The sequence below is a fragment of the Pipistrellus kuhlii genome, unplaced genomic scaffold, assembly GCF_014108245.1.
Source record: "Pipistrellus kuhlii isolate mPipKuh1 unplaced genomic scaffold, mPipKuh1.p scaffold_m20_p_3, whole genome shotgun sequence".
In the NCBI taxonomy this organism is placed as follows: Eukaryota; Metazoa; Chordata; class Mammalia; order Chiroptera; family Vespertilionidae; genus Pipistrellus; species Pipistrellus kuhlii.
In genome coordinates, this window is record NW_023425529.1 from 148,498,921 (window position 1) to 148,513,205 (window position 14,285).

Genomic DNA, 14,285 nt, shown 5'->3' on the forward strand with positions numbered 1-14,285 from the left:
CCAACAATTCGCATTTTCTGAGGAAATTAATACATGAAATCATCATACTATTATGAACACATACCCTGATGTAGAAGGTGGGCCTGAGATAGTCTCATGCATTAACAGTAGTACTTAATGACAACCAGAAAATATGTCAAGCAGAATATTCCCTTTTTCTTAGCAAAAGAGCCAGAATGAAATGGCTGCAGATTTTCTCACTTCCCCTTTACCTGTTTCTACAGTTAATAATTTCTAAAACTTAATGAAATATAGTTCTTGAATCTTTCTTATTTGCTGTTATAGGTGATATCATGTTTCACCTTAAACATAAAGCATAGCTCTTAAGAATAAAAAAAATGGGCACTATAAAACTAAAAGTACACAAATAAACCTTAAGATATCATCACCTTAAGATTTATAAAAAATATCTATTTTATTGATTTTCCAGAGAGGAAGAGAGAGGGACAGAGAGAATCATCGATCAGCTGCCTCCTGCACATCCCTCACTGGGGATGTGCCCGCAACCAAGGTACATGCCCTTGACCAGAATTGAACCTGGGACCCTTCAGACTGCAGAGCGATGCACTACCACTGAGCCAAACCCGTCCCCGCAACACCTTAAGATTTGATACCATTTTTAAGGTGACTTTGAAAGCACTTTTAACATTATATATTTTGGACTATGAATAGAAAAGGCCTGGAAAATAGTTTAAATTTTATCAATAGCATCCATAGTGACTCAAACAGTTTTGTTAATAGCTCAAAATAAGATAATAAAATCTCAACTATTTTTTAAGGAATTAAAAAGATGGCTATTTTAACTGATTAAATTCACCAGAAAACCAACTCTATTTCTCTAAGTAAGTCCAGCATCAAACAGCTAGGAGGACCTTGCTTCTTCCGTGTCTCACTTCTATTTAAAGTTAAATATGATAATTGTGAAATAAAGTAACTCAAATAGTACAAAATACTATCATATCCATGTTGGGAAAAGGAATATTAAATTTGAAAATCATGTATTGATACAGTCAGTAAAACCTATTTGGTGCTTAAATCTTCTTTACAACACTTTAGAAATGTTATTTTCTCAATTATACAGAACTAGAGACCCGGTGCACAGATTCGTGCACTGGTGGAGTCCCGTGGCCTGACCTTGGGTATTGGGCTGAAACTGGCTCTCTGACATCCCCCGCGGGGTCCCAGATTGTGAGAGGGTGCAGGCCAGGCCGAGACCCCCCACCGGTGCACGATTAGGACTTGGGAGAGACTGCGGGAGGACTCCAGGCCTCTCTTACTCAGTCCTGATTGGAGCCAATCGGGGCCATGTTGTCCAGTCCCAATTGGGGATGGTTGGCCCGGGAGGAACTACGGGAGGTTGGCTGGCCAGGGAGGGGCCACGGGAGGGCTCAAAAGTGTGTCTGGGACATCTCTCCCAGTCCCAATCAGGGCCAATCAGGCTGGGGAGGGACCGCAGGAGGGCCCCAGAGTGTGTCCAGCTTGTCTTGCCCAGTCCCGATCAGCCGGATTCCAGCAGCAAGTAACCTACCGGAATGTCTGCTCCCTGGTGGTCAGTGGGCATCATGGCGACTAGTCTAATGGTCAGACACTTAGCATATTAGACTTTTATTATATAGGATAACTGCTATAATACAAATTCATTAGTTCTTTTGACAGCTTATTAAAATTCTAGAAAACTCTGGGAGTGTTCATCCACATACTGAGCTAAAAATCTCTCTCCACTAGTGGAAGTTTGAGAAGCTGGCCTTAATTCTATATTGATTCTTATCCAATATAACATAAATCTATCTACAAATGTAAATATGGTGCTCCATGACAGCCTTCAAATATTTAAAGAGAAAATAGGAGTGAATATTGACTGAAAATTTACTCAGTGGCTGGTGCTATTCTATGTGCCTTATGTATAAAACTATATTTTAAAAGAAGAAAAAAATTATATTTAATCTGACAACTGCATAATTCATACTATTATCATTCTTATTGTACAAATGAAAAAAGCAAGTCTTACAGAGGTGATATAATTAATGATGAAACTAGATTTGGAATCCAGATTTCTGTATCTTAAGAAAAAAAAGTCCTTGATTGTTTCCCTATTTTCTATTATCCCATGTCATTCAGCAATCTGTAAATGTGTCATGTGATAAAAATAAATTTATTATAATTATAGCAACAACATTTAAGGTTTTATTTGATAACAAAATATATAAAATTTTAATTCTTCAACATGCAGTAAGAAAGTGTCCTTGTTGGTTGCTAAATGGGAACAGGTTGGGGGACTGGGTGAAAAAGATGAAAGGAATGAGAAGTACAAATTAGCAGTTACACAATAGTACAGGCATGTAAAATACAACATAAAGAATATAGTTAATCTATATATATAAAACCCTAATATGGAAATATACCGTAGCTCTGGAGACAGGTGGAATATATATATAGGCTAACATTCCAAGTGTTGCCTTGGGAGTTTGACCAGGAGACTGGTAATTCAATCGCTCATTATGACATGCGCTGACCACCAGGGGGTGGTGCATTATTAAGATGGGCCCCAGCCAGCAGCCAGGGAATAGGGACCCAGCTGGCAGCCGAAAAGCCCTGATTGACCCTGATCGGCTCTGATCACCAGCCATACCTAGGGACCCTACCCATGCAAAAATTTTGTGCACTGGGCCTCTAGTTGAAAAATAAAAATAAAATTTAAAAATATCACTGGTACCTAGTTTTGGTCATTCCTAATTTTAATTTTGAATATGTTTCAATTCTAAGACAACATTTGGACAGGTTCAGAATGAAGATTAATTCTAAAATGTAGGAATTATTTCAAACTTTCAACTATTTGATTCTGAATGATAGCTATCTGCCATAATTGCTGTGATTATTGTACTTTATTACTGAGAGCATTAAGCTAAGTATCTTACCTAGTAATAGACAAACATGTAATCTGACCATACCTCCGCTATGCTACCAGCCAATCAAGAGTGATATGAAAATTAACCCAACAAATATGGTGATTAATTTGCATACACAGGCCCTGAGAGATGGAGGTGGGGCGCTAGCATCATCACTATGGTGATGATGCAGGCATTCTGCCCCAACCCCAGTCTCTCAGGGCCTCTGGGCAGCATGGGAAGGCGGGGCTGGAGGTAAAGAGGCGGCTCTGGGACCTGAGTGGAAAGGCCCTGCTGGCAGCTAGGGAAAGGAAAGCCCATTCTAGCACAAATCTTTATGCATTGGGCTTCTAGTTACATTATAGTTCACAAACCACAGAACTTATTTTTAGATATATCTTTTCTATTTAAACCAAATTTGTATAAATAAAATAATCATCAAAATTGTAATTTTCTACAAATCAACATTGAAGGTCAACATAATTCTATGTAATAAAAGAGAAAGGTTCAAATTGATTGTACCTCCACTATGCCCAGAAGCCACACCCAAAAGCCAATCAGGAGCGAGTATGCAAATTAACCCAACAAATATGGTGGTGGCCACAGAGCTGGAGAGAGCAGGAGTCTTGGGCCTGCAGGGGAGGGCAGTTAGTGGTAACCAGGTTGGCAGGGGAGTGGTTAGGGGGTGATCAGGCTGGCAGGCAGAATAGGTTAGGGGCAATTGGTAAGGCAGGTAGGCGAGCAATTGGGAGCCAGCAGTCCTGGATTGTGAGAGGGACATGAACTGCCCGTTTAGACCGGATCCCAATAGGCCAGCCATGGAGGGCAATTGGGAGAGACCAGGCCTGCAAGAGAGGGCAGTTGTGGATCCTATTGGGATCAAGCCTAAAGGGGCAGTTGGACATCCCTCAAGGGGTCCAGATTGGAGAGGGTGTAGGCTGTGCTGAGGGACACTCCCACCTCCCATGCATGAATTTCGTGTACCAGGTCTCTAGTTTAATACTATCTTTAGGGGCGGAGCTTGAAGATAGCGACCGAAAAGTCGGACTTGTTCTGACTCCCATCCCAGAACAGATAGAAGCAGTGTCTGAGTCGCTCAGGGAATGTTGATTGGCAGCTAAGGGGCAGCGGAATTCTCAAGGAAGGTAAGGAAAGTCCACTGGATAGGATTTCCTGACCAAGAGGCCAGCACTGCCGCGGCCACGGCGAGCTCTCCTGGAGAGCTCTCCCGGAGGGAAGGCTGCGCCATCTTACCAGGAAAGGAGGAGCTTCTCTGAGGCCTGGAAAGCCCACAGCGGGGAGGTCCATCGAGCAGCTGAGACGCCCGGATTGGCACGGACACGTGGATTCAAGGGGTTATTCAGTCACCCACGGAAAGGTCAGAGTTTGTGGGGAGAGCCTGAGGGAGCTGGGTCCCGCAGCGCAGGCAGCTACAGTGGCCGGGGAGCTCCGGCCCCACCTCCACAGTAGCCGGGAGTGCAGCACTACTGCCCACCGAGCTGAGCTGCTCCCAAAGAAGGCTGCAGTGACACCTAGTGCTGGGTTTGACATAATCCTTCCCAGAAGTGGGACTTTTTTAAAACGCCAGGGGTCACGGGACAAAGTGTTAAGAATCGCGGCTGTCCCCCCAAGGGCGGAACATCTGGACACCTGGCGCCTGATCCCCTTTACCCCCTTGCTTCTGACTAGGGAAGGTCTGCCCAGTTGGGCATATCCGGGGAAATTGCAGGGGGAAATTGCCTTCCTGGAAACAAGGGATTGGAGCCAGAAGAGATAGTCTGGGAGCCAGCCGACACCCTGCCAGCTAGAGCCATAGAGAAAGAAGGCCAGAGCAACCAAAAAGACTGGGAGGTCAAACCGGTAACACTGACACCTAAGAGCTGAATTACAAACTGCCCTTTTTTTTTTTTCCTTTTCTTTTATCTTTTAATTAATAAAAAATAAATGGACACAAATAACTAAGATATAGCCTACATAAAATTAAGGATTACCTTACGAATCTGAGGTGCAGTGGAATGCTGGGAACTGCAAGACTGGTCTGAGAATCAGGAGTGCCAAATACATTAACTGAGGAAGTGAATGACCACTACTGGACATTTTTATGCTAATTTTACTATTCTTTATTTTATTTTCATTTTTTTACATCTTTAATTTTCATTTCTTATATCTTTTACTTAAGGAACGATTTTTTTTTCTTTTTTCCTTACTTGATTTTACCTTTTTAATTATTACATTTTTCAATCTCTATCATCACTATTACTACTGCTATTTTGCAATTTTTGTTTCCTTTTTTTCCCCCTCTCCAGTACCATTTTATTTTTTCTTTATTTTACATTGGGAGTAACCTTCATTCTATTTTAATCTCTATTATAGCATCATTCAACCCTATCTCAACTCGACCTTTACACCATCACTCTCTTACTAAACTTTACCCTTTTAGTCTACAGTTTATCCTATGCCTTTCCAGCTTTAATTTTTCCTCTATTCTTTCTGTATACCCCCTGCTAAAGCTCTCACTATACTTATAGACCTAAGTTCCAATCCCTGATCCAAGTGTATAAATACTAATCTCTGCACTATATTAACTATTTAAAAAAAAAACACAAAAAACTGTTCTCCCCTCTATCCTTTTCACATTGTTTGAGTGAAGGTTGATTATTGTGAATTTTTATGCTTGTTAGTGAAATTGTTATGCTTATTCCTGTGTTGTTATTGTTGCTTTGAATTTTTTTTTAAAAATCCTGTTTTTGTTTGTTTCTTTTACTTCTGTATATCATAGCCTTACTTAATAATAGTGGATATTGTAGTTTGTATTAATCTCCAAGTATTGTTACTGGCATTGGCTGGGTGCAGTGGTTGTTCTATGGCAATTTTCTCCACAAATATATAGTTTGTTTCCCATTTCTCTTTTAGTTTGCTTCTCTCTCTCTCTCTCTCTCTCTCTCTCTCTCTCTCTCTCTCTCTCTCTCTCTCTTCTTTTTCTCCCTGTTTTCCAACTTCATTTTGTCATTACTTTTCTTCTTCTTTTTCTATCTCTTTATCCCTCTTTTTTAATTTTATTTACTTAATTTTTTTTTATTTTAATTTTAATTTTTTTAAATTTTTCTTTATTTTATTTTTACCTTTCTTCCTTCTCTCCTATCCCCCAAGTTGTCTTTCTCTAGTGGTCACCTTTATTAGAGGTTATTAATATTGTAAATACATTCCTGTTAAGTGCCTCTTGTCTTGTACCTGGTAGTGTTGTATTTTGTACCTTTAAATCAATGCAGGAGAAGGAACACCACATAACCAGACATCCTGAAAAGAGAGGCCATGGGGAGACAAAAACAAAGTCCGCACATGAAAGAAAAGCAGGCATCACCAGAAAAGGAAGTAAACGAGTCAGAGGCAAGCAGCCTACCAGAGCAAGAATTCAGAATATGATCATAGGATGGCTAAAAAGAATGGAAGAGAAATTTGACAATAACCAAGAAGAAATGAGGAAAAACCATGAGGAATTGAAGAAGAACCATGAGGAATTGAAGAAGAACCAAGAAGAAATGAAAAATGACATCGCTACCATGAAGAACTCAATAGAAAGCATCAAGTGTAGACTAGGTAAAGCAGAGGACCGCATCAGTGAGCTAGAAGATAAGATGGAAAAAATACCCAAGTAGAGCAGCTTCTAGAAAAAAAGATTAAAAAGCAGGAGGAGAGCCTACAGGAGCTTTGGAACAATACAAAACAAAATAATATTCGAATAATAAGGGTTCCAGAAGGAAAGGAAACTGAGGTAGACATGGAAAAAGTATTTCAAGAAATAATGACAGAAAACTTTCCTGAAATAGAGAAGAAAAAACCCACACAAATCCAAGATGCTCGCAGATCCCAAGCAAAATGAATCCCAGAAGACAGACTCCAAGGCACATTATAATCAAATTGGCAAACAACAACGACAAAGTAAGAATCTTAAAAGCAGCCAGAGAGAGACAGAAAGTTACATACAAAGGAAACCCCATCAGCCTAGCAACTGATTTCTCAACAGAAACTTATCAGGCCAGAAGATAATGGGATGAAATATACAAAGTCATGCAAAGGAAGGCTCTGAATCCAAGAATACTGTACCCAGCAAGGCTATCAATCAAAATTGAAGGGGAAATCAGGAGCTTCACAGACAAAAAAAGACTGAAGGAATTTATCTCCACCAAACCAGCAATGCAAGAAATGCTAAAGGGTCTACTATAAAAATAAAGAAATAGGAAGTGAAGAAGGAACACGGGTATAGAATAAAAATGGCGTCAAATGAGTACCTATCAATAATAACCTTAAATGTAAATGGATTAAATGCTCCAATCAAAAGACATAGGGTAACAGATTGGATAAGAAAACAAGACCCATACATCTGTTGTCTATAAGAAACCCACCTCAGAAAAAAAGATGCACACAGACTGAGGGTGAAGGGATAGAAAAAAGTTTTCCAGGCAAATGGAAATGAAAAAAAAGCTGGGGTAGCAATACTTATATCTGACAAATTAGATCTCAGAGTGAAGGACATAATAAGAGATAGTGAAGGCCACTTCATAATACTAAAGGGAACAATCCAACAAGAAGAAATAACCCTGGTAAATATATATGCACCCAATACAGGAGCAACCAAATACATAAAAAAACTGCTGGAGGACATTAAGGGAGAGATTAATAGCAATACAATCATAGTAGGAGATTTTAATACCCCACTGTCACCCTTGGACAAATCATCTAAACAAAAAATCAGCAAAGAAATATCAATCCTAAATGACTCACTAGACCAGATGGAATTAATTGACATCTTCAGAACATTCCACCCCAAAGCCACAGAATATACATTCTTCTCAAGTGCACATGGGACATTCTCAAAGATAGACCACATTTTGGGACAAAGGCAAAGTCTCTTCAAATTCAAGAAGATAGAAATCATATCAAGTATCTTCTCAGACCATAATGGCATAAAATTGGAAATTAACTACAATAAAAATAATCCAAAGAAATCAAACACATGGAGACTAAAAAGCATGCTATTAAATAAGGACTGGGTTACCAGAGAAATCAAGGAAGAAATTAAAAACATCCTGGAAACAAATGACAATGAAAACACAACAATCCAAAATCTATGGGACACAGCAAAAGCAGTTTTGAGAGGGAAGTTCATAGCCTTACAAGCCTATTGCAAAAAACTAGAAAAAACTAAAAAACTAGAGATGATCTAACTCTACAACTCAAAGAGTTAGAAAAGGAGCAACAAGAAAAGCCCAGTGTAAGCAGAAGGAAGGAAATAACAAAAATCAGAGCACAGATAAATGACATAGAGACCAAAAAAACAATACATAAGATCAACAAAACCAAGAGCTGGTTCTTTGAAAGAATAAACAAGATAAATGAACCTCTAGCGAGGCTAACCAAGAAACAAAGAGAGAGAACCCAAATAAACAAAATCAGAAATGAAAGAGGTGAAATAACAACAGACCCCACCGAAATACAACGGATTGTTACAAAATACTACGAACAACTCTATTCCAACAAACTGAACAACCTGGAGGAAATAGACATATTCCTAGAAAAATACAAACTTCCAAAACTCGATCAGGAAGAATCTAAAAATCTCAATAGACCAGTGACTTGGGAAGAAATTGAAACAGTCATCAGAAAGCTTCCAGCAAACAAAAGCCCAGGGCCAGATGGCTTCACAGGAGAGTTTTACCAAACATTCAAGGAAGAACTAAAAACTATACTCCTCAGACTATTCCAAAAAATCCAAGAGGAAGGAACACTTCCAAACTCTTTCTATGAAGCCAGCATCACCCTAATACCAAAACCAGATAAAGACAACTCAATGAAAGAGAATTACAGGCCAATATCCCTCATGAACATAGATGCCAAAATCCTCAACAAAATTCTAGCAAATTGACTCCAGAAGAACATCACAAAGATCATACACCATGACCAAGTAGGATTTATTCCAGGAATGCAAGGATGGTACAATATCCGCAAATCAATAAACGTGATACATCACATAAACAAATTGAAAGATAAAAATCATATAGTCATATCAATTGATGCAGAAAGACATTTGATAAAATCCAACACCCTTTCCTGACAAAAACTCTTAACAAGGTGGAAGTATAAGGATCATACTTCAACATAATAAAAGCTATATATGATAAACCCACAGCCAACATTATACTCAATAGGCAAAAACTAAAACCATTCCCTCTAAGAACAGGAACAAGACAGGGATGCCCACTCTCGCCACTCCTGTTTGACATAGTACTGGAAGTACTAGCCATTGCAATTAGACAAGAGGAGGAAATAAAAGGCATCCAAATTGGAAAAGAAAAAGTAAAGTTATCCTTATTTGCAGATGACACGATATTGTACTTAAAAAACCCAAAAGACTCCATTAAAAAACTAATTGACTTAATAAATGAATTTGGCAATGTAGCAGGATACAAAATTAACGCCAAGAAATCCATGGCATTTCTATACACCAACAGTGAAACTACAGAAACAGAGACTAAAAAAGCAATTCCATTTCCCATCACATTAAAAATATTAAGATACCTAGGAATAAATTTAACCAAGGAAGTAAAGGACCTATATGCAGAAAACTACATGACACTGAAAAAAGAGATAGAAGAAGATGTAAGGAGATGGAAGAACATACCATGTTCATGGATTGGTAGTATCAACATCATCAAAATGTTCATACTTCCTAAAGCAATCTATAGGTTCAATGCACTCCCCATTAAAATACCAACGGCATATTTCACTGACCTAGAAAGAACTCTCCAAAAGTTCATTTGGAACAATAAAAGACCCCGAATAGCCACAGCAATCCTGAGAAAGAAGGGTAAAGTAGGAGGGATCTCAATAGCATACTTCAAACTGTATTACAAAGCCACTGTTCTCAAAACAGCCTGGTACTGGCACAAGAACAGACATGTAGATCAATGGAATAGAATTGAGAACCCAGATATCAACCCAAATCACTATGCTCAATTAATATTTGACAAAGGAGGCACGGATATACAATGGAGTCAAGACAGTTTCTTCAATAAATGGTGTTGGGAAAATTGGACAGATACATGAAAAAGAATGAAACTAGATCACCAACTTACACCATTCACAAAAATAAACTCAAAATGGATACAGGACTTAAACATCAGACGGGAAACCATAAAAATACTAGAAGCATCCACAGCTAGCAAAATCTCAGACATATGCTAAAAGAACTTCTTCACTGATACTGCCCCTAGGGTAGGGGTGTCGAACTCAATCAGAGAAGGGGCCAAAATCTAAAATCCAGCCTAAATCGCGGGCCGAATGGTTTACTGAACAGTCATAAACTGTCATTGTGATGGAAACGCAGTGGAGTGCAGTGATGACAGAGCGGTGTGGGCCACATTGCAAGGCCTGGCGGGACGGATTTGGCCCGCGGGCCTTGTGTTTGACACATGTGCCCTAGGGCAATGGAAGCTAAAGAGAAAATAAACAAATGGGACTACATCAAAATAAAAAGCTTTTTTACAGCAAAAGAAACCATCAACAAAACAACAAGAAAGCCCACGGTGTGGGAGAACATATTTGCAAATAACAACACTGATAAAGGTTTAATCTCCAACATCTACAGACAGCTGATACAACTAAATAAAAGGAAGATGAATGATCCAATTAAGAAATGGGCAATGGACCTAAATAGAATATTTTCAAAAGAAGACAGAAGGAAGGCCAAAAGGCACATGAAAACATGCTCAAAGTCACTAAATTATCCGAGAGATGCAAATCAAAACAATGCGGTACCATCTCACACCTGTCAGAATGGCCAACATCAACAAATCAACAAACGACAAGTGTTGGCGAGGTTGCGGAGAAAAAGGAACCCTCCTGCACTGCTGGTGGGAATGCAGACTGGTGCAACCACTGTGGAGAACAGTGTGGAGTTTCCTCAAAAAACTGAAAATGGAACTCCCATTTGACCCAGTAATCCCACTCCTAGGAATATATCCCAAGAAACTAGAAACACCAATCAGAACACCATATGCACCCCTATGTTCATAGCAGCACAATCTACAATAGCCAGAATTTGGAAACAGCCTAGGTGCCTGTCAGCTGATGATTGGATCCAAAAACTATGGTACATCTACACAATGGAATACTATGCTGCCATAAAAAAGAAGGAATTCTCATCATTTGCAGCAACCTAGATGGAATTGGAGAACATCATGCTGAGTGAAATAAGCCAATCAATGAAAGAGAAACACCACATGACCCCACTCATTTGTGGATAATAAAGATCATTATAAACTGATGAACCAAAAGATAGATATAGAGACAGTAAAGCAACAAGCAGATTGTTAAATTACAGCGGGGAGGGAAGGAGGATCTGGGGGAGATAATGGATCAACCGAAGGACTTGTATACATGTATATAAGTACAACCAATGGACATAAAACTCTGGGGAGGGAGGGGATATCTGAGAGGGAGGGAGGGGGGCAAAAAAAAAATCAATAAAATATGTAAAAAAAAAATACTATCTTTAGCCCCAACCTCTCCCTTAAATTCAGGTCATAAGTTCAACAGCCAACTCAACAAACCAACCTGGAGATCCAGAAATGAACTCTGAATTCTCTACCTTTTCCTTTCCACTCCTCCTGAATAACTCTCACTCTTCCTGCATTCTTTCTCACCTGAATACACAGCAACTCCATTCTGCCAGTTATGTAGTTCCGCACCCCACATTATGCCTCTCAGCAAATCCTGTTCACCTTCCTCCAAAATGTATCCAACCTCCAATTTTCACTAATTCCACTATAGCCGTTCTGGCACAAGCCATTGTCACTTCTCACTTGGACTTCTTCAATACCTTCTATCAGGTTTCCTGACTCCCTATAGTCTATTCTCAATGTTCAGTCTCTAGAGGTCCAAATAAAACATACTAATTATTAGTATGTTGGAAACAGCCTAGGTGCCTGTCAGCAGATGATTGGATCCAAAAATAGTGGTCAGCAAACTCACTGGTCAACAGAGCCAAATATCAATAGTACAATGATTGAAATTTCTTTTAAGAGCCAAATTTTTTAAATTTAAACTTCTTCTAACATCACTTTTTCAAAATAGACTTACTCAGGCCATGGTATTTTGTGGAAGAGCCATACTCAAGGGGCCAAAGAGCTGTAGGTGGCTCGCGAGCCACAGTTTGCAGACCACTGTACTAGTAGGTCAGATCATGTCACCCCCCTGTCTAGAACTTCACAACTCAGTCAGAGTAAAATAGGAATCCTAAGCTGCCTGTAAAACCATACTAATCTGGTCCCCAGAAACTTCCCTGAGCTTTTCTTTAGACTACTCTCACTATAACTGCTATTTCTAAAACACATAGTCATGACCTCATCTTGAGGCCTTTGTACTGTTACTTCTACCTAGAGCATTCCTCTTCCAGACATGGCTTTCTCCCTCACCTCTTCTTGTTCTCTGTCCCAATGACACCTTATCAGTAAGAATGCTATTTGTTATATGTCTCTGCCCACCAAAATGTAAATCCACGAAAACATGCTTGTTCACTACTATACTCTGAGAACCCTAGAATAACGTTTGGTTTAGAGCAAGTGAAACATTAATATATTAATATTTTGTTAATTAAAAAGAAGAAGAAATGAGTTCTAGGAGAAATCAATTTAACATAACTATAACTAATATTTGTTATCACTAATTTTAATAACAATACATGCGATATATTAAACAATGTCAAAACATTGTAGGATCTGCACCCAGCCCACAGGCCCCAGACCAGCCAAGGTGGGCTCCAGCGAGGGACCCCCCCCTCCCATTACCCCTCCTGTTGCCCCACAGGGGGAGGCAACCAGCAGTGGCAGCAGGGGGTGGGGCTGACTGGTGGGCCCAAACTGCCCCCAATCACACCATCAGATGCCTCCTGCTGAGGAAGGCAACTGTGGCAGTGGCAAGGCGATAGGGGGGTGGGGCCAGCGAGCAAGGCGGGTGCCAGTGGGGGCCCACCAAACACCCCACCAGTTGCCCCACAGATCAGTCCTGATTGCTGGCCAGGCCTAGAAACCCTACGCGTGCACGAATTTTGTGCACCAGGCCTCTGGTAATGTATTATTAAAAGGCAAGGTACTATATATAGCAGGTTTAATTTATTTTCCTCTTTATTTCTGAAAATGACTGACAGAGCCAAAGGCAGTTATATAGTTTAAAACTGTTCTAAAAAACTGTGTTTTTCCCCCAGAATAATTGTTAGAGAATAAGCAATATCAATTTTGGGCTTCCACATAACTCACTATCAAAATTCACTAATACACAGTCCTCAGGTTACGTCAGTAATGACTTACACCATTTGTGGTTATGGCACCATCTCCCATTTATTTATAAAAAAAAATAAAGTGTCATCATTTCAACGTATGTACATATGTGCTTTATGCTTTTTCATTATTTGTTTACCACAAGTAAAGGTCAGGAATTGTTATCTTTTAATTTTTTTTTTTTTACTGTTTTACTTCATTACTGCTATGTATGTTCTCCATGTGAGTGACGTAGGTGCTTATGTAGGTGGGTTCCGACTTACGGCAAAAAAACGCATTACATCGCACCTTAGGAACAAATCTCAGAGGACCTACTGCACAGGGAGGGGCAAAAGTAGGTTTACAGTTGTGAAAGTTTATTCTTGTATTATTTATTAATTACTGTATTATTTTCCATATGAACAACTGTAAACCTACATTAACCCTACCCTGTACCTTATAATTTCTGTAATAATAAATGGCCATCAGTGTCATCAATTTGTAAAGTAGCACTGAACACCGATGAACTTGAGCCTGATTGCTTTTAGGAGCTAATGTCAGCTTAAACACCATTACACTGAAGAAGATGTATTTTATCTGTGGAAGCTTGGGGAAATGGATCTCTCATTCGTCTCCAATTCTATTATTTATAGATTCAGATAAGAAAGAATAAATAAGCATAATTTTAAGGGAATAGTGTGATAAGAGAATAAAATGCAGGTGAACAGAGTTCATAAAAATGTAGAAAAGAAAGAAAGCAGAAGCATATTAGAGCTTTGAAGATGATTTAGGAATATATAATTTGATAGTTCAAGCAGAGGTCTGTCAAGTGCATTGTATTAGTGTATTTCTTAATAAATCAAAGCACCAAATTTAATTTTTAAAAACTGAATTCCTGAGAAATAAAATAAAAATATATTAATAAGTAGCTAGTACCCACTAACAGTGAGTCTATAAAGATGTCCTAATTAGAAAAATGTTTATAATATACTAAGAAAAAAAGTGTGATATAAATTTATATATATAAAACTATAATGATGTACTTTATGAAAACCAGAAACAACTCTATAGGGTCAGAAAAAGGGTT

The 14,285-nt window shown here is 39.0% G+C and overlaps 1 protein-coding gene across 1 annotated transcript in view; it reads right to left on the reverse strand.

The window, feature by feature from the left end:
* Positions 1-14,285, reverse strand: part of UGGT2 (UDP-glucose glycoprotein glucosyltransferase 2) — a 145,272-nt gene that overhangs the window by 44,395 nt on the left and 86,592 nt on the right. The gene's annotated exons all lie outside the window — the stretch shown is intronic.